Raw genomic sequence first — 21,499 nt, forward strand, 5'->3', positions numbered from 1 at the left:
TCCCCCTACCCCTCCCCCGCTCAATCAACACAATCTTTTGCCCACTGCTCCTCTGTCACTGACTGAGACCACCATGGATGCAACTCTCCCCTTGCAGGATCTGGACACTCACGAGTGTACCATTCGCAGGGAGCGCCGCAAAACTGCTCGCGACCAGTCCGTCTCCAAGGACAAGCTGCGGCGGAGCGCGCGGCTGGCCGACAAGGAGGCCAAGTACTCCCCCATGCTCGCCAGGGCCGTCAAGGCCAAGGTGGCACGCCTCTCTACCTCGAATGTTGGCACGGCCATTGACCGCACTATCCAGGAAGCCCGTCTCCATCAGTCTGACGCCCCTCCGCATCCGCCAAAGACCTCGCTGCCATTGCGCTGCTCTGCGGCGCCGACGACGGCCAGGTGGACGCCATCCTTGGACCCGAGGCCTCTACCTTTGGTGACGATGAGGCTCCATGAACTGCACCTTCTGCGACCTTGGCCCGGTGGCGCGTTCTTGCCTGTCTCCGCCACCTTTAGCTTCACCGATCGTTGATGTTGTCTACTTGTACTTTTGGTTGCTGAAAACATTGTTGCCTGTACCACTGCCACTTCGGACCTGCGCGTAACTTTTGTAACTGTACGCTTGTTGTACCCCGCCCTTGTTATCTGGTGCATTAACAAATCTTATGAGTAATGACACCTTTTTAATTTACTCCTGGAATGTACGTGGCCTTGGCGATGCTTATAAATGCACTGACGTCCTCTCCGAACTAATGACAACTAAACCACACGTAACCCTCTTGCAAGAATCAAAACTCGACGACCTCCGTGCACCTAAACTAAAATCTTTTCTGCCACGCACGCTGGATCAAGCCTTCTCGCTGCCAGCCGTCGGATCCGCTGGTGGCACCATCTCTGCCCTCAACTCCACCTTCTTCCAAGTCGTCTCTTATTCACACCTAACCTTCTCTTCTACCCTACTCCTACGCACAGCTTCCTGCGCCCAACCCATTGCTATCACAAACATCTACGCTCCATCATCACGATCACTCAAGCAAGCTTTTTTAAGCGAGCTCCCGTCCATCTCGCAACCCGACGACACCAGCTGGATTATTGTTGGGGACTTTAACCTCATCCACTTCCCGTCTGAGAAAAGCAACCATGCGTTCCACCACGCTGAAGCCACTGCCTTTAACCAAACCTTGGATGATCTAGCCCTCGTCGAACTGCCCCGACTCGATCGCAGGTTCACCTGGTCGAATAATCGAGCTACTCTCACTTTAGAACGCCTAGACCGGGTCTTCTTTAATCTTGCATGGGCAGATGCCTTCCCTAACACCTCCTTGTCCTCTCACACATGCTTCACGTCCGATCACGTCCCACTCCTCATCCATGTCACCACCACCATCCCACGTTCCAACTTTTTCAAATTTGAACTGGGCTGGGCCACTTCATGACCCTGCGGTGACATCATCAACCAAATTTGGGCCTCTTTGCCCTCACCTCCCTCCAACGCTGCCGCTTCCCTTGTCGTCGCGCTCAAAAAATCACGTTCCCGCCTCAAAAAATGGGCGCGCTCGCGCATCCCCACCCCCCTCTCCGAAGCACGCTGCCACGCTGCCATCTCTGCCCTAGATCTCATGGAGGAAAACAGATCTCTATCTCCCCAGAGTCTCTCACGCGCAAAATCATCGTATCCATACTCAAATGCACCATCCAGGAAAAATGTCATATTGGCGCTGGCGTGCAAAGGTTTCACGTGCCATAAACGGTGGTGAGAACACTAAGTTCTTCCACATGTCAGCCTCTCAACGCCTACGCAAAAACAAAATCCTCACCCTCTGTCGAGATGGTTCTGAATACTCTGCTCACCAACAAAAGGCTGAAATCCTACGTGACTTCTTCGTGTCAGTAATTGGCACCGTCGTTCCAACATCCTGGGCCTTTGATCTAAATTCTATTTACCCACAGCCGATGGTCGGGTTACACACCTTAGATGATCCCTTCTCTGAAGAGGAAATAAAAATTGCCTTCTTCACAATGAACCCCCAAGCCAGCCCTAGACCAGACGGGTTCAGACCCTCTTTCTACAGATCCTTCTGGCCTCTAGTCAAAAATCCAATCCTATCCTTCTTCTCCTTATTCCATCAAGACCTAGCAGACACTGAACGCCTAAATCATGCCCACATCGTTGTCCTCCCCAAAAAGGAGGCGCCAACCATGCCGGACGCCTTCAGGCCCATCTCACTACAAAACTGCCCGATCAAAGCTGTTGCCAAAGTGATCACTTCTCGTCTAAAACCGCTCATCCCTCTGCTAGTTCATGGCAACCAGACTGGCTTCATCTCTGGAAGAAACATCGCCGAAAACTTTGTGTTTGTAGCAGATCTTATTAGCTCTTGTCACACGCGAAAAAAACCAACGATGGTCTTCAAGTTAGACTTCAAAAAGCCTTCGATTCAGTGGCATGGCCTGCCCTCGACAAAATCCTAGAAGTTCGTGGCCTCTCACTTCTCTTCCGCAGTTGGATACAAAATCTTCTCCACACAGGCAAAATGGCAGTACTTTTGAACAGGATCCCAAGCAATTGGATTCAATGCAAAAATGGGTTGAGGCAAGGAGACCCTGTCTCCCCCTACCTCTTCCTCATTGTAGCCGACCTTCTCCAGCAGCTCATCATCCAGAACTCTTACCCGTCCCTCCACCACCCCATCTTCTCCTAGCCGCCCCCACTGTCCTCCAATACGCCGATGACACACTCATCGTCGCAGCCGCCACATCCCTTAAAACTCTCCTAAACAATTTCGCTCACTCCACGGGCCTCGCCATCAACTTCTCCAAAACTACCCTAGCCACTCTACACACAAACGATGACACCACTGCTTCCATCGCCCTTGCCATGGGGTGTTCATGCGCCTCCTTCCCGCAAATATACCTCGGTCTCCCTCTCGCTCCGACCAAACCTCTCACCAATGTTTTCAACCCCCTAGTAGAGTGTGCTAGGAAACTTCTTACCGGCTGGCGGGCCAAACTTCTTGACAAAGGCGATCGACTCATACTCATCTCCGCGGTTCTGGATTCAATCCTCACCTACTTCATGTCTGTCTTCTGCATCCCAAAGAAAACAATCAAAACTTTGGACTCGCTGAGAAGAGGTTTTTTTGGGCAGGAGAGGATGCCTGATCAGGTGCTCAATGTCTTATTGCTTGGAAAAATGTCTATTTACCAAAAAAATCGGTGGTCTAGGGCTTAAAAACTTACATGTTCAAAACAACTGCCTTCTCATGAAATTTGCAGCTAAAGCTCTCTCCACCGCCCAAACACCCTGGCTTGAGTGGCTTGATCTTCAACATCCGAATGCCTTAGTATCCCCTCCACCACAAACCTCCTTCCTGTGCCGCACCATTTCACAACAAATAACTACTCTCCAAAATATTTCCTTCATCACTAATAGCGGCTCACATACTTATTTTTGGTTAGACACGTGGCTCGCCCCTCAACCACTCGCCATCACCTTCCCCACCTATTCTCACACTCCACCTTACAGCTGGTTAAAGTGGCTAACATTTTGCGTTTCGGTATTGAAGCTAACCTCCATAATCGCCTCTCTCTAACGGCAGAACAAGAGCTTGTGCCGCTTCTGGCTATTTTACAGGACTTCATGCCGTCGGCGGGGGAAGATCAACGGTTCCTACGACATGGCATTTGCTTCTCCACCAAGCATGCATACAATGTCCTCATGGCTCGGCCTGACACTGATCTCATGGCCCCTCTCATATGGAGTGCCAAGGTTCCTCGGAAGCTAAAAGTATTCGCATGGTTACTCTTCAAAGATCGCCTCAGCACTAGAGTTAACCTTGCACGCAAGCATGTCATCGACTCAGACATATGCCCCTGATGTGCTACGACAACCGAAGACTCCAACCACCTCTTCATCACATGCCCTCTTGCCAATAGGATTTGGCAACGGTTGGGGCTCCTACCAACTTCCAGCGACATCACAGATCTATGGGACGTCCCTACCCCTCCTCACCTCCCAACCACAGCATGGCCCTCGATCCTATTGGCCTTGCTTTGGATGACTTGGACAGCATGTAATGACATGGTTTTTAGATCAATAGACCAAAGATCTGTAATAACCTTGAGGAACCTTATTTCTTCTTTGGACCTTTGGTCACATCGTCTTGTGAGTTCACAAGACAAGGAGGACGTCTTCTCGTGGCGTTCCTACCTCTCTGCACGTTGCACTGTGCCTATGTAATTCTGTACTCACTGCCACGGCGGTCCTTTGAGTAATATATTCAGGTGGGGGAGCTCCCCCCGGTGATTCTCAAAAAAAATACATGCTCAATGAAGCAATGCATAATTCATTAGTGAAAACACCTCTTATTCACAACTCCTTCCCTGACTACCTCATCATCCAGTATGCAGATGATACCATCTTGGTTGAAAAGCAGATGTTAGGCAACTGCAGCATATTAAAAATCTCTTGCTTCACTATGCTACCTACACTGGTCTTAAAGTGAATTACTTGAAGTCCACCTTGTATCTATCAATACCCCTGATGACAAAATGAATGAGTCATCCACCCTCCTTGGTTGCAAAATTGGTGTTCTACCATACACACATACCTTGGTCTGCCCTTATGCATTACCAGACCTAGAATTGAGGATTTTGTGCATATGTTAAAGAGGATTGAAAACAGATTGCTAGGTTGCTCTACTCTCTTATCTTCTAGAGACAAACTCACCCTAATTAAATCAGTTTTCTCTAGTATTCCCATATTTTCCTGTGCACACCGATGATACCCAAGACTGTGGTCAAGCAAATCAACATTTACCTCAAGAACTGCTTCTGGAGACAATATGGCTCACAAGAAAGAGGTGATGCACTCATATCTTGGGATAAAGTATGCCAACCTAAATCTCATGGTGGACTTACTGGAAATCCACAAGCATAAGCAAGTTTTGCAAAGTATCTTCATAAATTTTTCAATAAGGATGGCATTCCTTGTGTAAACATCATCTAGGAAGCACATTATCAAGACAATTTGCCAGGGGACAAAATGGTTGGGTCTTTACGGTGGAAAGTTGCCCTCATGCTACTCTCAATTTATAAGCGTCATGCTTTGTGCAATGCTGGTAGAGGGGATACTACTCTGTTCTGGACAGATAAATGGCTAGGTCAACGACTTCACATCAAATTCCCAGAGCTACACTCCCTTGTTATCAACAAAGATATCACACTGTCCAAGATTCTTGAGCTTGCAAAGATTGGTTAACTCTTCCATCGACATCTATCACAACAAGCATACATTCAATGCAATGCCCTTCAAGAAGTCATCAACAATAGAGACACTACATATGCATAAGATAAATGGTTCTACACATGGACTTCTCCTCGTTATTGATCCATGAAAATGTATAAGGCCATCATTGGGACTAGCACAACTCTGACATCTTCAAACACCTATGGAGCACTGCCTGCAAACTCAGGCACAAAATCTTTTTCTAGCTACTTCTACATGATAGAGTGAACCCAAGGAATTTGTTGCGGCATAGAAGCATATATTTGAAGGACTAAAATTGTGCATTATGTGCAGATGCTACAGAAGAAACATTGATACATCTTTTCTGGAACTACCCTTTTGCACGCATAATCTGATCCCCTCTAAGCATAGAGGCATTTCTGCATATGATGAGATACATCTTACCATGACCAAACTTCAACAACAATTGCATTGGTGATCATCATTATGGGATGTTGGGGTATTTGGATGGTCAGGAACGATAAGATTTTTAGATCTACAACACCCCATCTGGACACATGGAAGCACTATTTGAAAGATGGTCTTGAAGCAACCAAACTTCGAGCTAAGCAAGTCAAGGCAGAGAACGTGTAATATAGTTTTACTTATGATTCCTTGAGCTGGTATTGGGTGACTTTTATTGATACTTTCACTGTTGTACATATTTAATTTATGATAATGAAAATACCATAAAGTATTGTTGTACGATTTTAGCTAAAAAATCTGTCAATCTATACCTTTTTGTTAACTGATCTATTTATATTATACGTTATTACTAATAGAGGGATTGGTGCTCCGGTCCGTCCGTCACGCAATTTTAGAGAAAACCCTTTGTATTTTATGTGAATTAAGCCGTAGTGCACATTTAAGTCACGGGCAAACAATTTTTGCATTTTTTTAGAAAACCCCCTTCCTTTTTAGGTTATTAACTCATGATCCATATTTAAGTCAAATGAATATTTTTTGTGTTTAACAAAAAATCCCCTGCCTTTTGGGTTAACCTATCCACGCCCATCTAAAACAAATGCCTTTCTAAATTATTCATATCTTTTAAACTCTAACTCCAATTTTAACATATTATATATAAAATTTGATTAGAATAATATGTATAATCTGAATATGATGTTATTTTACCTATTAAATATTTTTTTATGTTTTTTGGGTGCAAACTTAATCTATAGCGCACAATCTTATTTTCTTTCTTGCCGACGGTGAGCGGATTGCAAATAAACACCTCACTAAAACCAAATTGATACGAACAAAACATCGATAACCATGCATGCACACATCTGAAAAACCTTGCACGGAAAAGAGCGCGCGAGAGAGAGAGAGAGAGAGATGAGAGAGAGAGAGAGAGAGAGAGAGAGAGAGAGAGAGAGAGAGAGATGCGTTAGGATTGACCACATTCCGCATTCAAACGTGTTCTGATTGTGTGAGCACTAAAGGCATCGCTGGCTAGGGCGAGAAGGAAGATAAGCAACAACACAAATGTGATGTCATGTCAAAATAAAGGACGTCTTAAGTCATGATTATTGGGTTAAGAGTGTGTGTTATTTTTTCTCCTGTTGCAACACAGAGGCTCTTTTGCTAGTACCTACTAATAAATCAAGGTACACATTCTAAAAAAAGGTACGTTTCTCTGATTTTTCATCTAAAAAAGTTCTACCAAAAATGTATTTTTAGAAATTAATAGCACCATCCGCTAATTTACACAAGATTCCATCAATTTATATATGTCCTCAAATGGACAATGAACTACCCTCTTCAAAAATAAACAAAACATCAGATGAGGTGTGGCTATTGACAATGACAAACCCTGTAAAGAAGGACCGAAAGTTGCGTAGAGGAGGTGTATGTCTATAAGGTGCAATAAGAGAGAGACCCGATAAAGAAGGAATATGTCGCCCCTGGAATTGCTGGTGGAAGTGAGGAAGAAGATTGACACCTTGCGGCGTGCCTATCTTTGGGCGGGTTGCGATAAGGTGACTGGTGGAAAATGCAAGGTCAATTGTGAACTCGTCTGTAAGCCCAAGAGCTTCGGTGGTTTGGGCATCCTCAACCTTGAGAAGTTTGCTACTGCCCTTCGACTGCGATGGCTTTGGTATGAGTGGGCTGATCCCCCAGGACATGGGCTGGGAGCCTGACGGGAATACCGTGCAATGATGATGATAGAGACCTTTTTGCGGCAGCCGCCACGGTTAGTGTTGGAGATGGATGTAAGGCGAAGTACTGGGAATCGTCTTGGCTTGAAGGCATGAGACCCAAAGATATTGCTCCAAAGATTTTTGACCTCTCAAAAAGAAATCTAGCTCGGTCCAAAAAGCTCTCCTCAACCATTATTGGGTTAGCTAGATTGAGACCCAACATGGGCTCACCATGGAGCATATTCAGGAGTTTGCCTTGCTTTGGGAGAAGCTATCCTCTGTTACTCTCGACAATGATGTGCATGATACTATCCTGTGGAAGTTCACATCTCATGGAGAATACTCGGCGTCGACTGCCTATATGGCACAGTTTGCAGGACACACGACAAGCATCATGCCTGCTGCTGTTTGGAAGGGTTGGGCCCCTCCGAAATGCAAATTTTCTGCTTTGTTGATAATTCAAAACAGAGTTTGGACAGCCGACCGATTGTACCGTTGTGGATGGCCGAACTGCAACCTCTGCCCGCTTTGCAAGCAAGTTCAGGAAACCGCGGCACACCTTCTCTTCCAATGCAGGTTCTCTCATCGTGTCTGGATCGAGGTTGCAACATGGCTTGGTATACATGGTGATATGGTGAGGAGCTGGTGAAATGAGGCTTCGGTTCGAGAATGGTGGATTAAAAATGTGACTGGGCGTCGAGATCAGAGAAAGGCTTTCGCCTCCTTGTTCATGCTTATGACTTGGGAGATTTGGAAAGAGCGTAATGCAAGGGTTTTTCGTAACACTGCCGCTACGACGATGATGCTGGTCGCGAAGATAAAAGAGAAGGCCCATCTTTGGACTATTGCCGGTGCCACCCACTTGAGTATTGTAATGCCGCGAGAGTAGATATTTGTATCCCGCTTTGCGGTCACTTGTCTTAAACCTTCTTCCTTAATCAATGAAAATGACAAATCTTTTGCCTTGTTTCAAAAAAAAGATAAAGAAGGAATATGTGCTTAATTAGTACTGGCCAGTGTGTGCTGGAATGCTACTGAACATGCCCTGAGTAAATGATGCTTCAACTGGAAACCGTAGTTTGACTGATGTATCAAATAGAAGACATGTGAAATCTTGAACCACGTGTGATATTTCTTTTCCAGTTGCAACACATGGCCCTTTTGCTAGTATATACAAAAGCAAAGATGCCTTTCTATATACAGATATATGTTCCCATTAAATCAAAAAATAATCTCAAATGGTTTGATGCAGTGTATCTACGATCTACTATCATTCTATCATGGGTGATGGTCACACCAGCTAGGTCATAGTCCAAAGATTTGCCAATTGCAACACCCCCAAAAAGTTGTAGCTAGAGGTTCAGACATACTCACAGACACACCTAGCTTCTAGCTAGCACTAGCTGGTGTGGGATCTAGCATCTCTTTTCTCACATTAAATTGCTGAATCTGACCCAGCCTCTCTCTGCTTTCTCTCTAGTCTCAAGGTGAGATCAAGGACGAGGCTGATGCCTGATGAACAGAGAATGCATCTGCGCCCTTTCAGTTTACTGTGCCACTACCGGTGCTTTCAGTAGTGTCCAAAAGGCAGCTCCAGTCTTGGTTCCTGGAGCTGTCGCTGTGCCACTTTACCCGCTATCAATTCGAGCTACTCATCAGCATGCTGGATTTCATATTATTCGTCTAACCGAGTAATTTCTCGACAATTTATTTAAGGAAGCAATGGCTGGGCTTAATCATGTGATTGACCCTTCAAGAAATTATATGATTTGAGGGAGAGTGCGTGCAATTGCCAGAAAGATGAAACTTGGCATTATTTAAGACGTGTGTGCTACGAAGGGTATCCATCCGGGGAGGAAAAGGTGAAGTGAAGTTTGAGACATGACATGCTAGGTGCAGCTAGTATCTCTCTCTAGACTTGACAGGAGGATTAGTTGGGACGTTTCGACAACAACTTGTTCATTGCAGGAAAAGGAGCAGAGCATGCATGATTACCAAATGTCAATACACATATTCCAACACCTCACATATGCTCTGGAACTTGCTCTGCAGATGCACTAACTCATCATCGATTGGCATCATTGCCATCTTGAATCCGTTGGAGCAGAATTGAAGACGCAATTCATTCATGATGTCGAGGTGGTCATATGGGATTAATCTGCAACGCTACAAGCCTCTTTTATTGTGGAATAAACCAAACCTGCTCCATTTATAAGGGGATTAATCAGCGTGATTCCAATTTCTTTTTATTGTGGAAATTAATAAACCTGCCTTAAGGCCACCGGCTAATTAAGGGTATTAATCAGCAATGTTCCGATCTCATCACTGTGAAGTAATACCCGCGGCAGGCCTCCAGCTAACTGCTAGTTAACTCCTGTCTCTCTAGTTATTTCCTTTAATTCCATCCATTTGTGCAGTCATTCACTCGCCCATGCTACATCCATTCATGGTTAGTTATTTGTGCAGGAAGGCAAGACACGATCGAGCAGCTAGCCCACCAACACGTGAGCCCGGTTGGAGGGAGAAAGGGACGCCGGAGCTTGATCAGGCATTGAAACAGGATTAAACAGCGAGGAAACACGGGCATAATTGCTGCCCCACCGCTGTTGTTAAGGGGTGGCCGGCCCCGTGTGGGTACGTAAACCCCCACTAACCCACACCTTGCAGGCATGGGCACGCCATGGCCCTTGTCGCATGTCGTGCATGCATGCATGCGGCCGGCCCTCTCCTCCCCTGTCCCGCCACCGCCGGGCCCGGCTCCGGCTCCGGCGACCTGTCGGCTGGCCGGGCGGCCCTACGCTCGCTCGCCCGACTCGATTGGATGTCACCATCGTCACACACACACGTCGCGTCACGGGCAGCCTGTACGCGCGCGCGCGCTCTTCCTTATCCAACAGTGCCCGGGTGCTCGATCGCGGGCGGAGCCAGTGACGAACCATGTCGGGTCGGCGTGTCGGTGACGGGGACTGAGCGAGGCGGCGAACCGATCGGCGGTCGCCTTCGATCGCGTTCCGCCTCGACGTCGACGGAGGCTTTGCCTTTGCTGCATGCACGATTCGTTCAATGATTGATTGGACGTACGTGCTGAACGAGTCAGCATGGATCGATGGGCCGATCGAGTCGCTGCGACGCCTACGGTTTCCGTTTCGATGTGTTGTTATATACTCCTATGTAGTTACTGTGGACCTGGGACCAAGTGGTGGGAGCAGCTAGCATGGTCGCTACAGATCGGCGAAATGAGCATTGTCAAGGCATGGACGGGGGAGTTGCTCGTTCTCCCTCGGCCCTGCTTGATGCAAGCATTATTCCGGGATAACGGATCCCCTGATCATGGAGGGTCTTTCCTTGCGTGGTGGTGTTCGCTTTGCTACTCTCCGAGGCTTCTCCCATGTGGTAATGGAAGTGGACTGCTTGAAGTTGGTGACATTCTGGAATTCTCGTCACAATTCTCGTTTTATTGTGGCCTACTTATTAGATGAGATAGGAGAGTTCAGTACTTACTTTACAACTTTTGATATTTATCATGTACTCCCTCCGGTCCTATTTACTCTGCATATAAGAATTATCTGAAGTTAAACTTCGTAAAGTTTGATCATATTTATATGAAAAAATATCAACATCTATCATGCTAAAGTTATACAATATGAAACTTTAATTCATGACGCATCTACTGGTATTGATTTCACATCGTGAATGTTGGTACTTTTTTCTATAAAGTTAGTCAAACTCTACGAGGCTTGACTTCAGACAAATCTTATATGCAAACTAAAAAGGACCGGAGGGAGTAAGTAGATCAGCTAATCTTCCTGCACATCTATATGCAAAACGTGCTTGTGCACTGGATGTCACAGATAGCTGGATATAGATGAAACTTCAAGCTTCTTGGTAACCAACATATTGGCTGACTGTTTCAAGAATGCTTTCATATGAATAAAGCTCTCCAATTAGCCTGCAAAAAGAAAAAAAAGGCACTGTTCGGTCAGGTACACGAATGGAATGGTCAGGTTCCAGAAGCAACAACAAATATTAGCAAATACTCTATAATGCACGCTCAACATGGCACGCCGTGGTGACCATGCTCGCATGTCACAGCCTCGCTACAGGGAACTGGCTAGCTAGCTTGGATCTAATAGAGGAAACGTAACACCCGTAAAAACTTTTCAGTATAGGACCGAACACCGAAGATAGCAAAACAGGAAGTACGTACTTCCTCCATCCCATAACATAAAATGCTCTTGTATTATGCGACGGAGGGAGTAGTTAAGTACACACCTTTCTTCCTGAAATGTTCACCACTTGATTGCAAAGAGATGAAGCATATGCATAACTGTATGTACGTGGCTACGACTTCACAAAGTAATGGAAATCAGATACACGTAAAAGGGCGTACCTCCGCGTCGCCCCGCTAGGGCGACACGGGGGCGATCTCGCGCCGCCGCCCCTCGTCGTCACCACATTCCTTCTGTCCTCGTCACCGCCAGAGGCTAGCGCCGGGCAGGCCCTAAGCGCAGCCAAGGAAGGTGGCGGCGGGGAGCTTCTCACGCTCGGGCAGGCGCATGGATCGGATCCGGCAGATTTGTCCGGCCCGGGCCTAGGGTTTGAGGCGGCGGCCTCTGCTGGTGAGGGCGGCGTCGTCCGGGAGGCGGGCGGCGCTCGCCGGAGTTGTGGACCGCGTCTTCTCGGCCGCGCGGGCGGCGAGTTGGCGGTGGATGCGGCCGCCACGTGGAGGGATCCCTTGCTGCTCTCCTTCGCCAGATTTGAAGACGGCTCCCCCGTGCTGCTGCTTCCTCCTCGTCAATCCGGCCGGATCCGGTGGCGGACTGCGCGGATGTGGGGTTGGGATCTCTGGATCGGAGTAATTTCTTGGCCGGCTGCGGCAGCCACGACGCCGGCGGCGCCCCTGGCGTTGTTTCCTTCTTGAAGGCGGCTTCGAGATCCAGCTCCCTCCCCCTCATCCTCCCCCTGCACCCGGGTGAAAACCCACAATTTTGGTTGGGCGGCGGCGGTGCCCGGCTCCGTCACCTTCTTGAAGGCGCCGCTTTGGGTCCGCGGGGAGGTGGGATAGCTGCAGCGCGTTCTTGGCGTTCCTGATGGCGGCGGTTCTCTTTAGTGGTGTCGCTTCGCCATGGCGGTCGGCTGGTCCGGCTCTCGTGGTGATTGTGGTGCCCAACTCTTCGCCGTGTCTTTCTGGGGTGCTCCCGTCCTGTTCAGAGAGGCTGGAGGTGGAGCGGCTTCATCTTGCACGGAGCTTCGGTGGAGATGTCAAGTCATGCCTGACCGACAGGTGCTACGCTTTGTCATGCCTGGTCGGCAGGTGCTACGCACGACAGATCTTCCAAAGACTTCAAGCTGTGTCGGCTGGTGGTACTTGGCAGCATGGTGCTGAGGTGTATCAGTGGCGACCGCGACGTCCTCAGATGTTTGCGCGCAGGAAGGAGGTGCCGTTGGGCGCCGTGGTGGCGTCGACGATAGCTGGACCGAGCAAGGTTGATGCATTAGTACAGTTCTGAAGATGGAGCGGTGGAAGTTGGTGGCGGCGGCCTCTGAGTGCAAGCCGGACCGGTGAGACCCATGCCTGGCAGGCGTCCTGGATGGGATCTCAGGTCTTAGATATTAGGTTTGGCTGCGATGCCTGTTTGGTATTAGGCTCAGGCTATCTGCGCCCCTTCATCAACTGGATAGAGTGGCTTAGACGGCGGCTTTAGTCTTATTGTTGTATTACTTTATAAGGTCTTGTGAGAATAATTAATAAAGTGGCTGCATGCATCGCCCAGATGCAGAGGCCGGGGGTCATCCTTCTTTTTTTTAAAAATAACTGTATGTACGTACGTATGTATGTATCTGAATCCCATTTCAGGGTAGAGTGTAGACATGTTTTGCATGTGGATGGATGGATGTTCTTGATCAAGTACAGTAGTTTGCTGATTGGCATGTGCAAACCAATTGCGATGCATGGTTGGTGCGCTCGCTTTTGCCGGACAGGCAGCTCATTCAATGCCACCAAGCAAGAACCAAACCGATCGGTGGACCAGCATCAGCATGGGATGGGAGGTTTCTGTCTCGATGCATGTCTAGGAGCCTAGCTAGGAGCAAAAGATGTCCCCGGCCGTCGTATTCTCATGCCATTGGTTCTAAAATCTTGACATGTGATTGGACAAACGCATTTTTATTCTCAAATGAAACCTTTGGATTGTAATATTCTTACTGTGATATTTTGTCCATAGGTTCATAACTACAACTTACATATATCAAATAGTTTTCGGAAACATATCTGATAATATCAAGTTTGTTTCACACGTGACATAAGGGCATCTCCAACGCTATCCCCTGTAAAACACTATATTTGTCCACGGACACGGATGGTGGAGCCGACCATTCAACATTGTCATCTAAATGTCAGCCCCTTCTTTTTTTCCTAATTCCGCAACACTTAAAATAATTATGGAAAATAGCACAATTCATCTATAAATAAATGCAAATATCCCAGTATAACAATAGTTCAAATGTAAATATTGCGTTGGTTTTCCCTTGAAGAGAAAAGGGTGATGCAGCAAAATAGCGTAAGTATTTCCCTCACTTTTTGAGAACTAAGGTATCAATCCAGTAGGAGATCACGCTCAAGTCCCACGCACCTACACAAACAAATAAGAACCTCGCAACCAACGCGATAAAGCGGTTGGCAAACCCTTCACGGTCACTTACGAGAGTGAGATCTGATAGATATGATAAGATAATATTTTTGGTATTTTCATGATAAAAAGAAATAAAGATGCAAAGTAAAATAAACGTCAAAGGAAATAACTAAGTATTGGAAGATTAATATGATGGAAGATAGACCCGGGGGCCATAGGTTTCACTAGTGGCTTCTCTCAAGAGCATAAATATTATGGTGGGTAAGGAATTACTGTCGAGCAATTGATAGAATTGAGCATAGTTATGAGAATATCTAGGTATGATCATGTATATAGGCATCACGTCCGAGACAAGTAGACCGAAACAATTCTGCATCTACTAATATTACTCCACACATCGACCGCTATCCAGCATGCATCTAGAGTATTAAGTTCATAAGAACAGAGTAATGCTTTAAGGAAGATGACATGATGTACACGGATAAAATCATGCAATATGATATAAACCCCATCTTTTTATCCTCGATGGCAACAATACAATACGTGTCGGTTCCCTTTCTGTCACTGGGATCGAGCACCGCAAGATTGAACCCAAAGCTAAGCACTTCTCCCATTGCAAGAAAGATCAATCTAGTAGGCCAAACCAAATTGATAATTGGAAGAGACTTGCAAAGATAAACCAATCATACATAAAAGAATTCAGAGGAGAATCAAATGATGTTCATAGATAATCTGGATCATAAACCCACAATTCATCGGATCTCGACAAACACACCACAAAATAAGATTACATCGAATAGATCTCCAAGAAGATCGAGGAGAACTTTGTATTGAGATCCAAAGAGAGAGAAGAAGCCATCTAGCTAATAACTATGGACCCGTAGGTCTGAAGGAAACTATTCAGACATCACCGGAGAGGCCATAGAGTTGATGTAGAGGCCCTCCGTGATCAATGCCCCCTCGGGCTGGGCTCCGAAAAAGTCCCCAAGATGGGATCTCTCGGGTATAGAAGGTTGCGGCGGTGGAATTAGGTTTTCGTGGTGCTCCTGGATGTTCGGGGGATATGTGGATATATATAGGAAGAAGAAGTACGTCGGTGGAGCAACGGAGGGCCCACGAGGGTGGAGGGCGCGCCCCCCTGCCTCGTGCTTTCTTCCCTTGTTTCGTGACGCCCACTCCAAGTCTTCTGGATCACGTTTGTTGAGAAAATCACGTTCCTGACGGTTTCATTCCGTTTGGACTCCGTTTGATATTCCTTTTCTTCGAAACCCTAAAATAGGCAAAAAAAACAGCAATTTGGGTTGGGCCTTCGGTTAGTAGGTTAGTCCCAAAAATGATATAAAAGTGTAAAATAAAGCCCATTGACATTCAAAGTAGATAATATAATAGCATGGAGCAATCAAAAATTATAGATACGTTGGAGACGTATCAAGCATCCCCAAGCTTAATTCCTGCTCGTCCTCGAGTAGGTAAATGATAAAAGAAGAATTTTTGATGTGAAATGCTTTCTAACATATTTCTCAATGTAATTTTTCTTTATTGTGGCATGAATGTTCATATTCGAAAGATTCAAGATAAAAGTTTAATATTGACATAAAAATAATAATACTTCAAGCATACTAACTAAGCAATCATGTCTTCTCAAAATAACATGGCCGAAGAAAGTTATCCCTACAAAATCATATAGTCTGGCTATGCTCTATTTTCACCACACAAATCATGCACAACCCTGATGACAAGCCAAGCAATTGTTTCATACTTTTGATGTTCTCAAACTTTTTCAATCTTCACGCAATATATGAGCGTGAGCCATGGATATAGCACTATGGTGGAATAGAATGGTGGTTGTGGAGAAGACAAAAAGGAGAAGATAATCTCACATCAACTAGGCGTATCAACGGGCTATGGAGATGCCCATTAATAGATATCAATGTGAGTGAGTAGGAATTGCCATGCAACGGATGCACTAGAGCTATAAGTATATGAAAGCTCAACAAAAGAAACTAAGTGGGTGTGCATCCAACTTGCTTGCTCACGAAGACCTAGGGCATTTTGAGAAAGCCCATCATTGGAATATTCAAGCCAAGTTCTATAATGAAAAATTCCCACTAGTATATGAAAGTAATATCATAGGAGACTTTCTATATGAAGAACATGGTGCTACTTTGAAGCACAAGTGTGGAAAAAGGATAGTAGCATTGTCCCTTCTTTCTTTCTCTCTCATTTTTTTATTTGGCCTTCTTTCTTTTTTTATTTTTTGGCCTCTTTTCTCTCTTTTTTTCGTCCGGAGTCTCATCCCGACTTGTGGGAGAATCATAGTCTCCATCATCCTTTCCTCACTTGGGACAATGCTCTAATAATGATGATCATCACACTTTATTTACTTACAACTCAAGAATTACAACTCAATACTTAGAACAAAATATGACTCTATGTGAATGCCTCTGGCGGTATACCGGGATGTGCAATGATGCATGAGTGACATGTATGAAAGAATTATGAATGGTGGCTTTACCACAAATACGATGTCAACTACATGATCATGCAAGCAATATGACAATGATGAAGCGTGTCATAATAACGGAACGGTGGAAAGTTGCATGGCAATATATCTCGGAATGGCTATGGAAATGCCATAATAGGTAGGTATGGTGGCTGTTTTGAGGGAGGTATATGGTGAGTTTATGGTATCGGCGAAAGTTGCGCGATACTAGAGAGGCTAGCAATGGTGGAAGGATGAGAGTGCGTATAATCCATGGACTCAACATTAGTCATAAAGAACTCACATACTTATTGCAAAAATCTATTAGTTATCGAAACAAAGTATTACGTGCATGCTCCTAGGGTGATAGATTGGTAGGAAAAGACCATCGCCCGTCCCTGACCGCCACTCATAAGGAAGACAATCAATAAATAAATCATGCTCCGACTTCATCACATAAAGGTTCACCATACGTGCATGCTACGGGAATCACAAACTTCAACACAAGTATTTCTCAAATTCACAACTACTCAGCTAGCATGACTCTAATATCACCATCTCCATATCTCAAAACAATTATCAAGTATCAAACTTCTCATAGTATTCAATGCACTTATATGAAAGTTTTTATTATTGCCATGTTATTCTAAAGGACTCTCAAAATACTATAAGTGAAGCATGAGAGAACAATAGTTTCTATAAAACAAATCCACCACCGTGCTCTAAAAGATATAAGTGAAGCACTAGAGAAAAACTATATAGCTCAAAAGATATAAGTGAAGCACATAGAGTATTGTAATAAATTTCAAATCATGTGAGTCTCTCTCAAAAGGTGTGTACAGCAAGGATGATTGTGGTAAACTAAGAATCAAAGACTCAAATCATACAAGACGCTCCAAGCAAAACACATATCATGTGGTGAATAAAAATATAGCTCCAAGTAAAGTTACTGATAGACGGAGACGAAAGAGGGGATGTCCCGGTGTCCTTGAATTTTACCTTAGAGTGCCATGGGCATCCCCGATCTTAGGCTCTTGCCACTCTTTGTTCCATAATCCATCAAATCTTTACCCAAAACTTGAAAACTTCACAACACAAAACTCAAAATAGAAAATCCCGTGAGCTCCGTTAGCGAAAGAAAACAAAACACCACTTCAAGGTACTGTAATGAACTCATTCTTTATTTATACTAGAAGATTCCCCGCGCATTGCAGCGGGAACTTGTGTAGTGCATAAGCAAGTTCAAATGGACAGAGAGACTTTTTTTAATTAGGCAAGTTCAACTGGGCAGAAATAGATCATGCAACTGCAAGATAAGGAAATAGCACTCGTTTCACATATATAAGATCTCTATGTTTAAGAGTATTACACTGAAACAAAGAAATATATATGATAAAAAGGATCTATAAAATAGGAGAAGTCATGCTAACATTCTATTACAATGCTTAAGTGTTTGTCTTACAACGAACAACAAAGGCATTTATACACCCATCAGGTGAAGAGGAAATAACAAAACTTGTGGTTTGATTTTCTCCATGACTAAAGCAGTAAATAATAAGCAACACAATTCACAGACTACTGTTGCTAATAGTGAGTTTGACGAAATTATTCATAAATTATAGGTAAGGAAGTCATCATATTTATTGCAAATGTTCAAGAAGAGCGAATCTGCAGTACATACATTGTAGAGATAAATTATTCAAAGTAATTATGAAAAGAGGCACATCCTGTATATAAGAGGAAATTGATTATTATCACCTAAAAAGGAATGAAACATTCACAAGCATGACTTAAAAATATTAAATATGCAAATAGTAACTTCTTTTTAATTTAAGTACACAATTAGGAATGAACACTTGCATAACCTACTTCAGTATGATGTCCCTTTCTTATAAGCATTGCATTGAACATGTATCGGTCTCTCTTTTGTTCAGTGTGACCATAATCATCTTCCAAAACAGTAAATTTTGGGGGAGACATGTAAAATGCAATGAGGCAAATATATTAGTATAACTAATACATTTGAACAAAGAAAATGTTGGAATATCCTTGTGCATTTAAGACTTTTCTAATAAATCAGAAATATCTAACCACCCTTGGTTGTATACTGGGCCAATTAGAGCCTTATGTTATCTCAAGTGAAGACAAATAGACCTGCCAGATAAAAATCATCAGATATCTGCAACCGAAGGGATAAGATCAAATTGCACTAATGTGGCAATAAAGTTAGAATGAAAAGCGCAAGTTCTGCTTGGCTTTAAATTAATAAAGCCCCAACCACGTCTGTCCTTTATCCACTAACCCCTCTTCCATCACGATGAGGCTAGATGAATGTTACAGACAACATTAGCAAACCCAGCTTGCTTAGTTAGTAAAAGGAATTATTTGGGCAACCAAAAGACTGGCCTTCCATATTTTTTCTACTTCAAGATAATTTAAAATAAGTGGAGTAGCTAAATAGTAGTTCCATCAAAATTTGCAAAGACAAACTAAGCCAAATAAATATATGGTTCAATAGTACTAAAATGAAGAAAGTTTAGTGATCGATATAGGAGATCTTACCCTCAAATATGGTGCAATGCCTATTCATCAAGTACTTGAATGGACATTAGAGAGATATCACAACACTGCTAGACAACTTCGTAGGCAAATCAGACTCACCATCTCTAGTATATAGGACAACCGATCCATTAATAAATCTTGGGTGAAATTTTCTTTTACCTATTTTCTTGGCGATCTTATTTTAACATGCTCTTTTCCCCCTCTCTGCAAAATCTGAAAAACAGAAAGGGCATGGAGAAAGTTAAGTTATGTTGCAGTGTATAGACTGATCTTTGCTCTCGCGGGGGAAAATTACTAATGCAGAGGTACACTTATAATTCAAAATCACATATCTAAATACACAATACATTGCCAATCATTCACCAACAGATGAAGGTTACAAAGAAATACAATTTGTTACCTGAAGAGGGACGACTGCTAGTAATTGCAGTATAACTTGACTGCAATATTGGTGTAGGCTTGACGGCAGTATTGGTGTATGCTTGGGTAGCCAGATAGGCTCAACAACTGACTGAAATCAAGAAACACTAATCGCTCTTACGTGGCTGGATTTAGACAGAGGAGGACCATGTCGTTGAGGAGGTCACCGTGGTTGTCCAAATAGTCAGCGTAGAGGAGGATGCGACCGGAGAGGTACTCACCTAGTATGACATCTATGCGGCTGTGTCAGGCCATTACCTTGCAAACCCCTCGCAATTGCAATGGTTGATGACCGGATGAGATGCTCACTGTGAAGAGAAGAACGAACGACAAATTTGGGGATGGTTGGAGGAAGCGTTGCAGAGAATGGGAGAAGGCATGCTTGATTTTTGCTAAAAAATGGCATGCTGACTCGTCCACGATCTGACATTCTGGGTCGCCGGTGATCAAACAATGGACGGTCCGCGTCGCAACCGCGCCTAGAGGCTCGGAGCAGACAAATGGGTGCACCAGCCCGATTTTTCTTGCTCCTCGACGACCTGGGGCAGCAGCAGTGGAACCGTGCCTAGGAGACGTGGTACCGGCGGTCGCCGGTCGGCCGAAACAGACGACGGATGGTGGCAGCGCGCGTCGGTGGATGGGCTGCAGCGCGTGGTGGTGGACAGGCGGCGCGGGCAAGTGAGATGGGCGGACATTACCCGGTGAGCAGAGGCGCTGGCCTCAAGATGATGGCGGGATTTGGCCGGGCAGAGGAGGCGTACAGGAGCGGTGGCACACGTGTTGGGCACGGTGGAGGCGTGGTCACCGTCGGTGCAGTGCGCAGCGGGAGGAGGAGGAAACCAGAGCGAGGAGAGGAGGAAGGGCGGCGCTCCAGCGGTGTCAGGCTGGGTTGGGAATTGGGATCAAATATGCGGGAGAACCGGCGGTCGTGCGCTTGGAAGGTGGGAAGATTGGGTTGCCCTATGCGGTATGAGCGGCGGGCCAGCGGGAGGGCAAAGTGGGATTTTTTTTAAAGCATACATGCCACGATGATGATGTTGGATCAGTTTTTTTTCAATGCCATGACGGTAGGGATTGGCTGATTTTGCAAAGTGATTGATGATGTGGCCTAAAGCTGATGTGGATGGTGTGCATGTTGAAAGAATAGGTAGAAGTGGGGAGCAACTTCTTAAGAATGTTAGATTGGTGTTAAACCTACTGTATTCCAACTTCTCTATGGTTTATAAACTCTTTGACTAGCCATAGATTCATCAAAATAAGCAAACAACACAAGAAAAACAGAATCTGTCAAAAACAGAACAGTTTGTAGTAATCTGTAGCTAATGCAACTTCTGGAACCCCAAAAATTCTAAAACAAATTGCTGGACATGAGGAATTTATCTATTAATAATCTGCAAAAATAATTAACTAAATAGCACTTTCCAAATAAAAATGGCAGCGATTCTCGTGAGCGCTAAAGTTTCTGTTTTTTACAGCAAGATCAAAAAGACTTTCCCCAAGTCTTCCCAACGGTTCTACTTGGCACAAACACTAACTAAACACAAAAAACACAACCAAAACAGAGGCTAGGTAAATTATTTCTTACTAAATAGGAGCAAAAAGCAAGGAATAAAAATAAAATTGGGTTGCCTCCCAACAAGCGCTATCGTTTAACGCCCCTAGATAGGCATAAAAGCGAAGATAGATCTAGGTATTGCCATCTTTGGTAGGCAATCCATAAGTGGCTCTCATAATAGATTCATATGATAATTTAATTTTATTTCTAGGAAAGTGTTCCATGCCCTTCCTTAATGGAAACTGAAATCTAATATTCTCTTCCTTCATATCAATAATTGCACCAATCATTCTAAGGAAAGGTCTATCGAAAATAATAGGACATGAAGGATTGCAATCTATATCAAGAACAATGAATCTACGGGCACATAGTTCCTATTTGCAACAATAAGAACATCATTAATTCTTCCCATAGGTTTCTTAA

The 21,499-nt window shown here is 44.7% G+C and overlaps 1 long non-coding RNA gene across 3 annotated transcripts; it reads right to left on the reverse strand.

The window, feature by feature from the left end:
• Positions 1 to 14,761: 14,761 nt before the first annotated feature.
• LOC147959310 (uncharacterized) lies at positions 14,762 to 20,481 on the reverse strand. 3 transcript variants are annotated; one of them, XR_015611430.1, is made up of 4 exons: positions 19,502 to 20,481; positions 19,102 to 19,314; positions 17,539 to 18,693; positions 14,762 to 15,327 (listed from the first exon to the last, which is right to left on the reverse strand). It is a non-coding gene; the product is annotated as an uncharacterized LOC147959310 (long non-coding RNA). The 3 variants fall into 3 exon arrangements; XR_015611431.1 differs by having other exon boundaries at positions 17,539 to 17,624; positions 18,409 to 19,314; XR_015611429.1 differs by having other exon boundaries at positions 17,539 to 19,314.
• Positions 20,482 to 21,499: the final 1,018 nt, after the last annotated feature.

The sequence above is a fragment of the Triticum urartu genome, chromosome 7A (genome assembly GCF_056163025.1).
Source record: "Triticum urartu cultivar PI428250 chromosome 7A, HENAU_Tu73, whole genome shotgun sequence".
Lineage (NCBI taxonomy): Eukaryota > Viridiplantae > Streptophyta > Magnoliopsida > Poales > Poaceae > Triticum > Triticum urartu.